This window comes from Dama dama, chromosome 12 (assembly GCF_033118175.1).
Source record: "Dama dama isolate Ldn47 chromosome 12, ASM3311817v1, whole genome shotgun sequence".
Taxonomy (NCBI): domain Eukaryota; kingdom Metazoa; phylum Chordata; class Mammalia; order Artiodactyla; family Cervidae; genus Dama; species Dama dama.
The window spans coordinates 30,020,536-30,037,908 of NC_083692.1; positions in this window are offsets into that span (position 1 = coordinate 30,020,536).

A 17,373-nucleotide genomic window follows, 5' to 3' on the forward strand; every position below is an offset into this window, starting at 1 on the left:
GCTTAAGTAAAGTTCACTTTTCGATTGACCAGATGACCATAAATGTTTGAATTTTTAGTCTCTTAGAAACTACACAAAACCCAATCACAAAAATATTAGACTAAAGTTCAAGAGGTAATGAGAAATGACAACATCAGAGGATCAGGCCAAAAGGCTGGAAGGAAAGGAAACATGAAGATCGGTGTGAAGAAGCAAGAGATTCTTTATCAAGGGTAATTCTTTAAAGCTCCAACAACAGGCAGTTTCTATTATAATCAAACCCAATACAGTAGATTGATTTCAACAATTGCTCCAATTCTTCACCTTTTCCTGCATCTACATAATTTGCCATGCAACTTTCCATTTGTCACTCTGATGTGAAGTCCTGTCTATATCTAGACCCTTTAAAAATCAGCTTTATAGAGTTATAATTTGTATATAATAAAATTAAACCTTTAAAAAATGTATAGTCTGATCAGTGTGATTAATACACAGAGTTGCATAATCACCACCACAATCAAGATACAGAACATTTCCAGCGCTCAAAAAGCGCTCAGCCCCAGTGCAGGCAACCTCATTTCACCATCTCCAGCCCCAGGCAACGACTAATCTGGTTTCTGTTACTACAGCTTTGTTTTTTCAGGAATTTCATATACATCGAATCAGACAGCATGTAGTCTTCCACATCTGGCTTCTTTCACTTAGCATAATGCTTTTGAGCTTCCCCATGCTGTTTCATGTATCAGTAGTTCATTTCTTTTTGCTGCTAAGAAGTATTCCACTGTAACGAAATACTGCAATCTGTTTTTCGGTTCATCAGTTAATTGATATTTGGATTGATTTCAGCTTTTAGCTACTGAAAATGAAGTTGCTAAGTATATTCATGTACATATCTTTGTGTGGACACATGTTTTTATATTTCTTATGTTCTTATCTAAGAAGTGATCATAGGAAAAGTGCACATTAAATTTTATTAAAAACTGGCCAGGGGCTTCTCTGGTGGCTCAGTGGTAAAGAATCTGCCCACCAACACAGGAGACTTGAGTTCGATCCCTGATCCAGGAAGATCCCACATGCCTTAAAACAACTAAGCCCATGTGCCACAACTATTGAGGCTCTGCTCTAGAGCCGGGATACCACAACTATTGAGCCCGCCTGCCACAGCTACTGAAGCTCATTGCCCTTGAGCCTGTGCCCTGCAACAAAAGAAGCCACTGCAATAACAAGCCTGCACAATGCAATGAAGAGAAGCCCCTCCTAGCTGCAACTAGAGAAAAGCCCACACAGCAACAAAGACCCAGCACAGCCAACAATAAATAAATTTTAAAAATTATTTTTAAAAAAAAACTGGCCAATTGTTTCCCAATGGACTGTTCCATTTCACACTTCCCATTAGTACTGAAGACAGTTTTTCAGTTGCTCCATGTCCTCACCAACACATGGTATTGCAAGTATTCTTAATTCCAGTCATTCTAGTGAACATGTAGTGATACCTTATTGATTTTAATATACATTACCCTAATGATGAGTGATGTTAAGCATTTTTCATGTCTTTATTTACCATTTATTGTCTTTGGTGAACTGCCTGTTTAAACTTTTTGCCCTTTTGTTTCTCTTTTATTACAGAATCATAAGAGTTCTTTAAATAGTCTCGCTACAAGTCTTTTACAATACATCTTAACAAATATTTTCTCCCAGTCTGTGACCTGTCTTGTCATTTTCTTGACAGTATCTCTTGGAGAGCAATAGTTCATGATTTTGAAGGAGTCTGGTTTATCAATTTTTATCTTTGAAGATTTTTGCCTTTGTATTTTGTCTAAGAAATATTTGCCTCACCCAGTTCAATTTTTTTGTCTATTTTTTTCTAGAATTTTATAGGTTAGCCCTGACATTTAGGCCTGTTATCTACTTAAGATAGATTTTGTATATGACGTGAGATAAGGGGCAAGGTTCAACTTATTTCCTAATGGACATTCAGTTGTTTTCCTTTCTCCATTAAATTACGCTGGCACCTTTTTTTGAAAAATGATTGACCATATATGTGTGGTCTATCTCTAGATCCCCTATTTTTCTCTTTGATTCTGTCTTTAGGCCAATACCATACTGAATTATGTAGCTTTATAGTAAATCTTGAAATCAGATGTATAATGCCTCCACATTTGTTCTTTTCCAAAATAGTTTTGACAATTCTAGGTTTTTCACATTTTGATAAATATTTTAAAATAACTGTCAATTTCTTTTTAAAAAATTTGCTGGAATTTTGATTGCTGATTCTGTATATTAATTTGGGGGGAACTGGAATCAAGATTGCCAGGAGAAATATCAATAACTTCAGATATGCAGATGACACCACCCTTATGGCAGAAAGTGAAGAAGAACTAAAGAGCCTCTTGATGAAAGTTAAAGAGAGGAGTGGAAAAGTTGGCTTAAAGCTCAACATTCAGAAAACTAAGATTATGGCATCCGGTCCCATCACTTCATGGCAAATAGATGGGGAAATAGTGGAAACAGTGGCTGACTTTATTTTTTTGGTCTCTAAAATCACTGCAGATGATGACTGCAGCCATGAAATTAAAAGGCGTTTACTCCTTGGAAGGAAAGTTATGACCAACCTAGACAGCATTTTAAAAAGCAGAGACATTCCTTTGCCAACAAAGGTCTGTCTAGTCAAGGCTATGGTTTTTCCAGTGGTCATGTATGGATGTGAGATTTGGACTATAAAGAAAGCTGAGCACCGAAAAATTGATGCTTTTGAACTGCGGTGTTGGAGAAGACTCTTGAGAGTCCCTTGGACTGCAAGGAGATCCAACCAGTCCATCATAAAGGAGATCAGTCCTGGGTGTTCATTGGAAGGACTGATGTTGAAGCTGAAACTCCAATACTTTGGCCACCTGACGTGAAGAGCTGACTCATTTGAAAAGACCCTGATGCTGGGAAAGATTGAGGGCAGGAGGAGAAGGGGACGACGGAGGATGAGATGGTTGGATGGCATCACTGACTCAATGGACAAGAGTTTGGGTAGGCTCTGGGAGTTGGTGGTGGACAGGGAGGCCTGGCGTGCTGCAGTCTGCATGGGGTTGCAAAGAGCCTGACACAACTGAGCAACTGAATTGAGCTGAAGTTTTGACACTATTATGTTTTTTGACTAAATATAGTATCTCTCTCCACTAATTTAAACCTTCTTTAGTTTCTCCCAACAGTTTTATGTTTCCATGTGTAAGTATTGTGCATATTTTGTTAAATTTATCCCAAAGTATTTCATGTTGTTAGATGTCATTGTAAAAGTCGTATTTAATTATCAATTTCTAATTATTTGTGACTAATAAATACATGAGGTGTATATTGTCACTCTGCTTTTTAAACTTAGATGCAGAGTACATCACGTGAAATGCCAGGCTGGATAAACGACAAGCTGGAATCATGCATTTCATGATGTATTATATATTGATCGATTTTATTTGCTCATATTCTACTAAATATTTGGGGGGCGGGCTACATTATGAAGAAAGTTGATTACTATTTTCTTTTCTTCTAATGTCTTTGGTTTTGGTATCAGTGTAGAGGTAGCTTCATAAAGCGAGTTAGGAAGTATCTCCAACTGAATTAGTAATAATTATCCCTTAACCTTTTATATCCAGTGCATCAGAGAAGCCTTTGATGCCTGGAGCTTTCTTTGTGAGAAAGATTTTAGGTACAAACTCAATTTCTTTAATAGATACAGGACTATTCATGTTAGTAAAAGTCAGTCCTGTCCGACTCTTTGCAACCCCATGGACTATACAGTCCACGGAATTCTCCAGGCTAGAATACTGGAGTGGGCAGCCTTTCCCTTCTCCAGGGAATCTTCCCAACCCAGGGATCGAACCCAGGTCTCCCGCACTGCCAGCAGACTCTTTACCAGCTGAGCCACAAGGGAAGCCCAAGAGTATTAGAGTGTGTAACTTATCCCTTCTCCAGAGGATCTTCCTGACCCAGGAATCAAACTAGGATCTCCAGCACTACAGGCAGATTCTTTACCAACTGAGCTATCAGGAAAGTTCATATTCACACTATTTATACTTTTAAAGAGCTCTGGTGGTTTCTGTCTTTTAGAGAATTTGTCTTATTATCTAAGTTGAATTTATTGGCACAAAATTATTTACAATATTCCTCTATGGTTTTTTGTTGTTAGTTTATTGAAGAATAAGTGGCAAAGAGGAAAATCTGCACTTTTTAGGTATGTTGTGGTTGTCAAGTGGCCAAGTTGTGTCTGGCTGTTTGCAACCCCATGGACTGCAGCATGCCAGGCCTCTCTGTCCCTCAGCATTTCCTGGAGTCTGCCCAAGTTCATGTCCATTGAATTAGTAATGCCATCCAACCATCTCATCCTCTGCTGCCCTCTTCTCCTTTTTAGGTATATTGTTCTATAAATTTTAACAAACTTATGCAGTGATGTAACCTCTACTACAGTCAAGACATAGAACATCTGCATCATACCCAAACGTTCCTTCATGCTCCCTTAGAGTTCATTCCATCCCTCCAGGTCCCTTGCAACCAGTGACCTAATATCCATCCCTATTAATTTGCTTTCTCTATACTGTCATATAAATGAGATCATATAATACATAGTCTTTTGAATCTGTCTTCTTTCAACTTACCATGTGCTCTGCATGTATCACTAACCCATTCTTTTTCACTGCTGAGTAGTATTCCATTGTACGGCCATATACATTTGGTTATGTGTTCATCAAAGGAGATTTGGCTTGATTCCAGCTTTGGCAATTGTGAATAAAGGTATCAGAAACATTTTGCCACATGTTTTTATGAAAATATATGCTTTCATTTATCTTGGATAAATATTCAGTTTTTCCTCATGTTTTCTGAAGCTTTCTTACTAGGTGCAAACACATTTAGGATTATTATCTCTTTGATGAATTTATTCCTAATTCATTAAGAAATGTCTTTCTTTGTCTCTGGTATTATTTCTTCTGTTGTGGACCGATATACTGAGTTCACAAAATAGTTTGTTTAAAAAAAAAAAGTTCCAGAGGGTTCTAGATGGTCTTTCACTCTGAAGAGTGAATTGAGATCAAGGTTTTCCTGGTTATCTCAGTCTGGGGTTACCAAGCAATGTTTGAATCACCTTCAAATCAGAGTCTAGCCAAGGAGAAATCCAGTTGGCAAGAGTTACTGAATTGCCTTCAAATATTTTTAGATATCACAGTCTCAAATCAACTAAAATCAACAGGAAGTTAAAATTCATTGAAAACGCCTATGTCAAGAGCCCCAAGCCAGAATAAGTCAAAACGAGATGATGCAATGTCAGGACTGATTTGTGAGGTTTTGATTCATGACCTTTTTGACTGCCTCCTATCTTCCTCTGTTTTATGTTCTCCTCAGTTTCTTCAAAACCTTTTGTAAATTCAGGTAAATCATGTCTGGCTGTGCCCACGATTTCCACAAAGATTGAGTATAGAAAGCTGTCCTAATGTTCTTCTATCATTCCTCCCTCCTTCCTTTATTTTTCTCTTCTCATGCATCCCTTTTCTTTCCTCCAAGTCACTGAACATTTATTTACCAAGTGCCTGCTATACATAAAGTACAGTGGTGCAGTGGTGGTAGTTTAGTCACCAAGTCATGTCCAACTCTTGCGACCCCATGGACTGTAGCCTGCCAGGCTTCTCTGTCCATGGGATTCTCCAGGCAAGAATACAAGTGGGTTGCTATTTCCTTCTCCAGAGGATCTTCCCGACCCAGGAATCGAACCTGGGTCTCCTGCATTGCAGGTAGATGATTTACCAACTGAGCTATGAGGGAAGCCCTTCAATCAAGAATGTGGAGTGGGTAGCCTATCCCTTCTCCTGCAGATCTTCCCGACCCAGGAATCAAACCGGGGTCTTCTACATTGCAGGCAGATTCTTTACCAACTGGGCTATAGAGGAAGCCCCAAAAACCGAGTGGAGGATGCGGGCGTTGATCCCACTACCTCTCACATGCTAAGTGCACACTCTACAATTTAAGCTAATCCCCCAGCAAGAACAGTGGTGCAGTTGATCTCAAAAATTTTGATCATAAAAAAAATTTTTTTAATTTGATCATGACTAGGAAACACATTTATATCAAAACCCAGTTTGCTCTCTCTGTCTCCCCTTTTCCTTCCCTGTCTCTCCTCTGGTTTGAGGATGGAACTGCTGGGTGCTTCCCTGGTGGCTCAGAGGATGAAGCGTCTGCCTGCAATGCAGGAGACCTGGGTTCGATCCCTGGGTTGGGAAGATTCCCTGGAGAAGGAAATGGCAACCCACTCCAGTATTCTTGCCTGGAGAATCCCATAGACAGAGGAGCCTGACAGGCTACAGTCCACGGGGTCACAAAGATTTGGACACGACTGAGCTAACGAATAGTGGACACCAAAGCCAAGATCCTGTCTGCCATGATTCCAATCCTATTGGTGTGGAGTAGAACCCACATACCCTCTTCAAAAGCTGCCCAAGTGATTTTAACAGGGAGTCAGGATTGAGAAGCATTCAACAAGTATGCAACGTCCTTGTATCTCCCTTCCTGGGAAACTGAGGTTAAAATATTGAAGGAATTGGCCCCAAGTCATTCAGCGAGCCAAGACTGGAGCCCCAGTATTCGGTGTGAACCCACACCACACCCCTACATGCCTAAAGAGGACGAATACACAGGCATCTCAGTGCCCTCTACCTGGCACAGCCTAAGAATGCCTGTCTTCTCTTTTGCTATAAGTTTTTAGGCATTTTATCTCTGCTCTTACTGGTTCTTAATAACCTTGATACTATCAAGAACCTAAAGTGTGCTCACTAATAGCTGGGAAGCATCTTAATAAAGGCCCAGACTTTTTCAACTAATTGACATTAATCATTACCTCTGGTGAAACTGGCTGAGACAAAAGCCAGAACAGGGTTTGTTCTTTTTGTAATTGGTTGAGACTCCATGAGGAAGTGCAGGCCATGTGACGTCCAGGCCTGTTCCCCATGGGGTAGAACCAGGCCGAGAGCAGACAGGAGAGGAGAACACACACATCTCCCTCTGCTGATCTGATGACAGGGCCAGCCTGCTGACAGCTGACGTGTCTGGTTCAGACATTGGAGCTCAGGCTGGGGTTTAGATTCCCTTGAACAACCCGCACATAAGGAAAGGAAAACACCAACGTGATTTTGACACTTCCTCCCAAGTTCCTGCTCCACTATTATTGTTAGAAATTCCAGAAAGAAACACACTGAATTAAGCATTACATACATTCTTCTCTGTAAGAGAATTGAGTATGTGGGTTTGGGGTTTATGATTAAAGTTCCTGTGTACCAAGTTACTTGATAACCCAGGAAAAGCCACAGAAACACCATGCCTCGCTTCTCTAGCTATAAAATGTGGTCAACACGTTGACTTCAAAGACCAGGCTACTCACGCTAGCCTTGCTTGAGTTGTCCTGATTGGATGTTGGGTTGTTCAACAAAGGGGTGGGCCTTCCTCGGTAGAAGCAGGCAGGGTCCCAGTGGGGACAGGGGGGTGGGGTGCGGTGATGGAAGGGATTTATGAAAGGACAATTGGCAGAGGTGTGGGTCAGCCTACAAGGGATGACGAAGCACCCAGGGGCTAAGGGCCTTCCCACCCTCAGGCCTGAAAGGACGAGGAGAGCAAGCAGTGCCCAGAGTCTGGTGAAGCCCATCACCATAGGAGCCGAGGTCTTCAGTGGAGGCGTGCAGCTCCACCAACCCACAGCCTGGCAGGAAGGGAGGGGGGAGTAAACACCCCAATCTCACTGTCCCCCACCCCATGATCTCCCACGTGCCTCCTTTTGGCTGACCCCAGCAGAAAATGAGGGCAAAACAGTCCAGCTGATGCAATCTGCATGAGCCAGCCTCCCAGGACACAGAGCAGGGTGGACAGGGGGAGAGTGGGTCCAAGGCACAAACAGAGAACGTTTAGTAGAGCTGGACAAACAGCCTCCAAGCCGCCCAGAAAGGAACAAACCCTCAAATATGCATCTACGATGTACATGCCTCCTTCAATATTATACCTGATGCATGACTGTTAAATAGGACTGTGTACACAAAAGCACATGACCAACCATAAAGACCTACACATAATCCTATTTATTATCATCATGTCATTATTATTCAGAGCGGCCTTAGAAGCCCCTTTGCCATTGGATGTCAGAAGCTGAGCTAATAAAACAATCTAGTAAGATGCAGGGGTTATTATCAGGCTGCTGCATCTGGCCCCGTCTGTAACACCAAGTAGACCTGCTGAAATTTCCAACAGCATAAGCTACAGTCACTCAGCCTGCCTGCTGTTGATTTTCCTCTCTCCTCAACTCCCGCGGGGTGGAATGTCAGCTGAGTGGCAGGGAGCCTGCTCACCAAGGGGCTGGATCACTGCTTTGGAGACACATCCCTCTACTGGAATTTATGAAAAACCACCCATCAAACACAGGGTGGGGGTGCCGGCTCTTTAAATGATGCTTTTCTTTAAGGGGAAAAAAAAATCTGTGCCAATAAAAGAGGAGAAAGAATCTACTTATTCAAAGATGGAAGAAAAATGTTTTTAATTTGTAACTTTGCTAATTTCATTCCCCTGCTCAAAATTCTTTGATGGCTATCATAACTAAGGGAATAAAGTTCAAATGTATTTAGCCTGAGCTCTACCCTCAGCTTTTTCTACCCACACTCTCATTACTCTCCTTCGATTGTTTCTTCCATCAAAGTGATTGACTCAGAGGACATAGTTTGGACAATTCCAGGTGTGCTCCTACACAGTTTTTCCACGCTTTAGACCAATGGTTCTCAACCCAGGACAATTTGCCTCTTAGGGGACATCTGCCAATATCTGGAGACGTTTTGGGCTGTCACTACAGGGGAGGGGAAGGTTCTACTTGTATCGAGTGGGTAGAGTCTAAAGATATTGCTAAACATCCTCCGATGCATAGGACACTTCCCACAGCAGAGTGGTATAGCCCCAGATATCAGTCGTGTCAAGGTTGGGAGACTCTGCTTAGATCATGCCTGATGTTCTCCCAACCCCCACATCAAAATCCTACCTGTTCCCCCAATGTATACACACACTGTCCAAGAGAGTAGTGGCTTGTCACCTGTGGCTAATGAATCCTGGAAATATGACTCGTCCAAACTCAGATGAGTTGTATCAAATACTCATCAGCTTTCAAAGAATGAAAAAAAAGGAATGTTAAATGTTTCATTAGTAATTTTTATACTGATTACGTGACGAAATGATAATATTTTAGATCTTCTGGGTTAAAATATACGTCATTAATTTTACTTGTTTATTTTTGCTTTATTAGTGGGGCTACTAAAAAATGTTAAATTTATGTGACTGAATAATATTTCTGTTGACACTAGTCCAGACCAGGGATTGGCAAATATTTTCTGTAAAGGGCCAGATAATAAATATCTTAGTCTTTGCAGACCACATGTGGCCTGCCATGTACTTTTTCCTTTTCCTTGACTTCCTACAGCTCTTCTTCCTCCTCCTCCAACCATTCTGAGCTCCAGGGCCATAGAAAACAGACCCTGGCCCCAGGTTAAGCCCATGGGCCATAGCTGATACACCTGTGGGATCAGTGAGCTACAGAAGCAGTCTTTTCCTCCTGTTCTTTCACAAGGCACTTGTAGTTTCCATTTCCTTTGCTCTGTGTGTGTGCTGTCCTAAGTCACCTCAGTGGTGTCCAATTCTTTGCAACCCCATGGACTGTAACCTACCAGGCTCCTCTGTCCATTGGATTCTCCAGGCAAGAATACTGGCGTGAGCTGCTGTGCCCTCCTCCAGGGGATCTTCCTGGTCCAGGGAATGAACCCAGGTCTCTTATGTCTCCTGCACTGGCAGGCGGGTTCTTTACCATTAGCGCCCCCTGGGAAGCCCATTTCCTTTGCTCTACCTGGAACTAATGGTAGAACCTAACCCAGAGTGAGTGTGAGGACTGATGGAAAAAGAGACAAACAGGGTACTCCAGCACTTTGCTGTGAACATAGCTGTGCTAGTACTTTTAAATAGTGATTATTGTAATTATTAAAAATTAACTATTTATTGAGATCTAGAGATGAGACAAATGTGAGAAGTATTCTTATTCTTCTTGTTGCTGTTACAATTATATTTTTAAAACCCAAGTACTTGTGAAGTGAATTATAAAATCTATAGAACTATGGTCTACTGCTTCCAAAATCCTGATTGTTTTTCCAGGGAGTTACACACACGCATGAATGTGTATATGTTGGCAGCTCAGAATTAACAGAGTATTTTTTTAAGTTCTGAATTCCTCTCAAATGGGAACGAAGTGTTCTTCTGACCCTTCCTACACTCCATATTACTGTCGACATCTGCAACTAATTGATGATCTATAAGTCAAAACTGTGACCAATGCAAAAAACCTTTAGCCAAGCCTGCCTGGGTTTGGCTGACCTTCCTAATGTATTTCAGATTAAGACTAAAACCAGCCACCTTTTAACTGTTCAACTGAGGACTGAACAGTAGCAGTGAATATTTATCAAATATCAAATAATCACATGATCAGATAACATGTTTACAGTGAAAATCTGATTTAGAACATTTAAACAATTTCATTTGAATTTTTAAAACAAAGACCTTTTTTGAAAGATACAGAGGAATATATTGTCAGCATGCAATTTGATTGATTAAAGTCACCCTTTAAGCCGAAAAATCAAATTATGATCAACTGAATGTCTTTGTTGTAAAGGAATGACATTTTAAAAAGCAATGGAAAGGAGTAACATAGTATTTTTGATAAGAATTTGAGTCCTGAAATAAACAGACCTGAGTTTGTGTCCCAGTTTTGGCACTTTCTAGCTGGGTGATGCTGGACAGGTTACTCAACCTCCCTGAGTCTCTGTCCTCATCTGTGAAATGGGGACAATGAAAGCTCCCTTTGGGGAATCCTTTTGAGGATTAAACATGATATATTTAAAGGGAAGTATATATTTAAATGGCAAACTATGAGTTTCAAACATTAGGAACAAAAAGACTACAAAATGTACAGTCTGACCAGTAATGATATCTTTTTAAAATTAAATTATATAAAGGTAATGGACTTGATAACCTATTTGTGTGTTTACTAACTGGCCTACTCTGTGCTCTTTAGGAGAATGGTTCAGTAAACCTCCCTTCTACTCATACTGGCACCAACTACATAGAGTTGCCCATGTGAGAAGCAGCTTGTTGCAAGTCAACAACCACATTCCAACTGAAGACTCATACACACTTATTTGCTTTCTTGGTTCAGCATCTTAATTCTGGAGCCAGTCATTCCAGCTGGCAATCATGGCTACCTGTCACCAAATTCCAGTTATATTCTCTCTGGAAAACGATGACTTGAGATCCCCCCAAAGCAGAGCCAGCCTTTTCCATTATATGAACCTAACACTCTCCAAATTTAGTAAAAACTATGCACCTATTTTCACAAGATGTAGTAAAGTCAAACAAGAAACAGAAACTTCATTTCTAAAGCACAATTTTGTTCATTTTTTATCAATGTAATGCAAAAATGCATTTGAAATGATAATGTTTACATATTTTTAAAGTATTCGATAGCTTGACAATGATGAAGAGACTTCAGAGTTTTTTCACAGCTGTCTCCTGCACATCTCAGGCTCTGGGGCAGGCAACTGTCTAACTGTAGACATCTCTTTCCACCTGAACTGCTGCTCCTTAACATTGAACTGCTAGCCTACAAAACATGGTGGCCTGACATCCTGACATCTCTGCCCATGCAGGATGCCCAGAGGGAAGGCTGCAGGCATAGTGGCCATGTTCTCTTCAAAGTGACATGCTCCAGGGCTAGAAGGCTGGTGTTGCATCAGCCTTTCTCCATCTGTAGGGTTCTGAACCTATTCAGAGTACAGGTAAGTATTCCAACCCACCAGGCCTCCATGCCCTTCTGGCAGTGGCACCACCTCCAACTGAATATCAGGCCACCAAGGAGCCCTGAACATGATGCTCTGAGGCCACACTTTGGAGAAAAGGTGTCCTCCCACATCTAAACTCACCAACGGGCTGGGCTAGCCTCTCTTCCTGGATCAGCAGAGGATGGGTCCCTTGGGCAATGGAGAATCAGTGGGGACCAGCACCCTCGCCCCTCCTCTATCCTCAGCACACCCTGTGGCATGGGAGGGAAACATGGCTACTGACCAAGGTGCTTAGGCAAGGTTCTATGATTTGTGCGTAACATCTCGTTTAATGCACAAGATAACCCTTGGAATTAGGCCTTTTTCTCCCCATTGAACAGCTGAGGAAGTCAAGGTTCAAGAAGGTTAAACCATTTGTCCCCATTGGTCCTGCAGATCATACCTGGCTGGGTCTACCCCAAGGGTGACCAGTACTTCAGACTCAGGTGACTACAATAGGCCAGTGTGGGGTGGGTCTCAAAATTGTCCCTTGATGGACACCAGTGTCAGGGTCACTGTGACTGGGTCTTTGTTCCGATGTGGAATGCACATGTGTGTGTGTGTACGCATGCACACGCACGCGCGCACACACACACACACACACACACACACACACACACTCTGCAGGGTGCCAGAGGAAAATGGCTATGTGGTTCTGCTCTGAGTTTCCTAACTCGCACTGGCGTCCTCAGCTCGGCTTGAATTCCTTCTAAGCTGAGAGCTGGCCAGGCCTTAGAAACACAGGGCCGTCCATCACTCAAGTCTTAGGTTTGCTCCTCAGAGAGCCGGAGTTGACCACAACTGCCTTGGCACCGTTCCATTGTGAGGGAGTCACAGAACTGGCATTTAAGTCCGGAGCGGAAAAAACACCCCAAGCTTGTTCGTTTTTTTCTGACAGGTGCTGGAGCCCATGAAAGGTCAGATTCCAGCTCACAGTCACATCCTGGCTTAGCCGGCTCCAGGCACACAAAGGCCTGTCTGTCTCATCCGAGTGCAGGGAGCAGGGATCCAAGCCAAGGGCTTAACATGGCTGCCTGATGGCCCGCGCCTGCTGATCCGGCCCTTCACGGGCATGGGCCTAAATGAAGCATTGGGAAGCCCAGCTGCCAAGGATGTGTGAAGCAGGCGAAATGAAGAAGAATGCAGGCTTTTTTCTGATTTGTAATTGCAAGAGATATTAACCCCCCAGCAGCCCATGAATCCATAGCCCACGTCCAGCCTGCTGTGGCTCATTTGTAAAAGCCCTGGGATGCTGCTATTTCAAGTTTAAAGCCTTGCAGGGCTGTAAAACTGAGCAACAACGGTCCCTCCAAGCCCAGCAAGGATGTCGGGAAATGAAGGAGTTTGTTCGCTTCCTTGCTGATGCACCAGGGATCGCTCAGAATTGCGGTGTTATTGGAACAGAGGGTGTGTGTTTAAATGCACGTAGCCTCATGCTTTCAACTGGGAGCGTTTGTTTTTGCAGCCTTTAAGAAAACATCTCCCAATTCACAATGGCTCCAAGGACCCACATCCTGGATTTTAAGTTCCGCGTCAGCAGTGGTAGGCCGAGGTTCTTTAATATGTCTAACTTCTGCAAAAGATGGTCCCTTTACCAGCTCTCCCAACCTCTCTAGTCTGTATTCCTTCCCCTCTCCCTCCCCCACCTTCCTCATAACTTTACACCAAACTGGTGCTGACAGGAAGCCAGAAGTTAGAGTGGCTACTGCATACCACCCTGTAAAGAAACCTGGGAGATCTTGCTCTTGTAAGAAGTTCGTTTGAAAGCTTCTGTCAAATAGCAAGCTTGGAGTACCAATAAAATTCTTTTGATCAAGGAAAAAAAAAGAGATTAAACCTGGTTATGGAATAAAAAACAGTTGCCCTCCTTGGGATAATTTTTCCCTCCTGGTCTTGAGACTCTCATCGTAACAAGAAACCTTCTCAGTAAAACAAGCTGAAGTCTAGAAATGGGGGCCCTGGACTCTTGTCCTAGCTGTGTCACAGAGTTATTCTGGGTCAAAATGTGTTCATGCTCATTCCACGCAGGAGTCCTAGCTTTCTAAGGGGTGAACAGCAAGACTCTGACTCCAAATCTCTTCCTTTGTCAACCCCTCCTCCCCATGTGTCCTAAATATGTCCCTAGTTCCTTAAAAGCCCTGTCCCTAACATACTCAGTTGGTAAGATTCCACCCCATATACTCAATCAGCGGTTAGACTAAAAGAACCCTTGCTAGTAGCCTCTGTGAAAAGCCGAGCTGTCCTTGGGGCTGGTCCCACAGCCACCACGTAACTGAGTCTCCTCATTTCTCACCGGAGAACAGAAACACTTACAACCTTAATAAGCATATTGCTGGTCACACCTACTATGTGCACATACTATGCTAAGCTCTTCTCTGACGAGGTCATATGATTTCCCTGCCATTCTATGAAGCAGGGATGACTCACCCCATTTTGCAGAAAAAGAGTCTGTGGTTCAGAGAGGTACCCTGATATGGTAGAACCAGCATACAAACTCACATAAAGCTGGTATGAAAGACTGTGCTCTTAGCTACCAGGCTTCAATGCCTCTCAGCCTGAATATAGCTATTAGGAATAAATAACCTCTAATAATCTTTTTAGAAAACAGTAGAAAATTTTTACTTCAGGCAAAATAATTATCAATTATTGGGCTTTTTACAGACACCGGGAACAGTGAGGAGCTTTGTGTAAATCTCTTATAACATTCCTGCAAGGTAGCTAGTGTGTCCCCATTTGATATGTCGATAGCTTGACAGACATGCAGGACAAAGCAAAACCCTGAGCTTGATCCCAGAGTAAGAGGACCTTGGCAGCGTAGCTGGACTACATACAGTATGAATCCGGCAGCATTCAAACAACTTACTGCTGCATCACTCTTATTTATTATTATCAGAAGTAATAACTGGCGTTCACAGAGATGAACACCACATGTCTCAGGGTTCCCTTCCTGGCTGGTTTGCGTTCCTGCTTTGGGGATGTCAGCATTCCAAAAATGTGATTCCTGTGATTTCCCAGACTGCCTGGGGCTCCACACGGATATGTGTGCATGTGTGGGTGCCTGTGTGTTTGCACACACCTGCCATGTGTGTCTGTCACACTGCAGGGAGCTTTTCCTCATTTAAACAGCCAATTAAAACCCACTTTGGCACTTAACGCATGTCACTGCTGCTCGGCACCCAGCTGCCTTCCCAGCAGGCCTTTAATTTGATAAAGAGCTTCTAATAACGACTAGCAGAGGCCCAGTAAGTTCATTAAACCTTGTCCTTTATTTTGCTTCCAAGGTGTGCCCTCCTTGTAAAAGGCCCAGGGTCTGTGTTTTTGCAAATGACTTTAGACAATGTTCCATGCTCCAATGAGAAAAGTATGTCTGTCATGTCCTGGCAAGTTACACTTAAAGTCTCAATTTCAGCATCATGTCAGGCTTTCACGGAGGCCAGAAGCAGATGGAAAAAACCTCTGCACCCAGTTGTATGGGAGCCAGAGTTAGCAATGGAAGATGCGTTTCCTCTGAGAGTATAATGCTGAAAGACGACCTGGCTGTCATATCTAACTCCATTTATTCCATTTCTTTAAAGTAATCTGAGAGCCCAGATGGGTTGTATAAACAGAAGAGGAGGTTCCTGGGAGTTCACTAGCTTAATGAAGCCAGTATGTTTGACTCATGTAATAAGTATTTAATCATGCTGATGAAATTCATTTAAACCTCAGCCACACAAGCTGGTGTTGAAGCCCTAGTAATGTCCTACATCACTTGTGCTGGCCATGCTGGAGCAAGATTCATAAGACAGAAAGTTGGTGACATTTCACATGGTAAATGGGCTTTGGAGGGTAGTGCAGGGGAGAGAGAATGAGCTGTGAGATGCTGACCTGGAGCTCCAATGCCTCTGAGTCCTTGAAGTTCTGCTCCACAGTCACCCCTGGTGAGGTGCAACAGGCTGAGTAATAACTCATGTGTCTTCTCTGCTGAGTTTCTGAGTGGTCAGCGCAGAGACGATACATCAGTTAGGAAGCTCTCTACTGCTAGGAACAGAAATCACAGCCCACAGAGATTCAACAACCTGGAGTTTTTTGGAATGCCCAGAACTAGAAGTCCTGAAACACAGTGCTTTCAGCAGCTTGATCACATCACCAATGACTTGAGTCCCTTCCCTGTCTCTGTTCTAAAATCCATGAAGTATGAGTTGTCCTCAGGCCAGCTGCCTTCATGACCACAAGATGCCTGTCAGTACTAACTGCAGTGGAGTATGAATTACTGCAGTGAAATAAGAGAAGCCACCCCTTCCTTTATTGATAAAGAAAACTTTTCTTAAAGCACTCAGTCCTGTCCCGGAATATTTTTTGGTCACAGGCCAATTACTACAGAGAGATGGGATCACCATGATTGACTTTGACCCGTGGTCCCTGGGTGGCCATAGGGCAGCTCATATCAGCTCACAAGAGCTGACAGCACACATCTCTCCCCACACCCTCCATTTGGTGATCTCCTGTTGGTAGCCTGAGGCTGTCCATGGTGGGCATATTTACACCACAGGAATTGGCAAACATGACATACATAGTTTTTCTTTTTCCTAAAGAGCCATCTTGAAGATAAACATCTAGCAAAAGGGATAAACATTATTGCAAAAGGGTCCCCTTTAAGGCTGAATGCCAGAACAAAACTGGGGTTCTTTTAGCTAGGAAGAAAAATAGGGAGGTGGACTCAGAACAAAAATCAATATGATCTGAGGAGGGCTCCAGTGCTTGTTCACTCTCTTTGGAAAACACAGCACTGGGGGTCTCAGTAAGACTAAAACAACTCATAAATAGGGGAATCCAAATGACTTTAAAAATATCCCAAAAGAACTTGCCTGGGTAGGAAACACTTGTTTTTGTCAGTTGACCTCATTTTCCTGCCAAAATTGAAAACTTCTCTACCAAGGCTCTTGGTTTCCTTTTAGCTAAAATGGCTCCCTACACTTAATGTATTTCACAATCACCTGGGAGAATCTGCTAAATCTGCAGGTACCCAGGTGATTTCGTTCGTAATCTGGTTCAGTGGGTCTGGTGTGGGGACCAGGAAGCTGCACCTTTAACAGAATTCTCCTCCTCAGTGACTCCGACACAAGTTGTTCGAAATGCATTTCCATGGGAAAAAAAACAAAAAACTGCCCCTTGATAATCTAACTCAGAGTTTGGTAAACTATAGCCCTTGAGCCTAGAAATGTTTTTGTAGTCTTAAATGATTTTTAAAAGTCAAAAGAATAGGGGGGGAGGAGCCAAGATGGCGGAGGAGTAGGACGGGGAGACCACTTTCTCTCCTACAAATTCATCAAAAGAATAACTGAACGCAGAGCAAACTTCGCAAAACAACTTCTGAGCGCTAGCGGAGGTCATCAGGCGCCCAGAAAAGCAGCCCATTGTCTTCGAAAGGAGGTAGGACAAGATATAAAAGATAAAAAGTGAGACAAAAGAGCTAAGGACGGAGATCCGTCCCGGGAGCTCA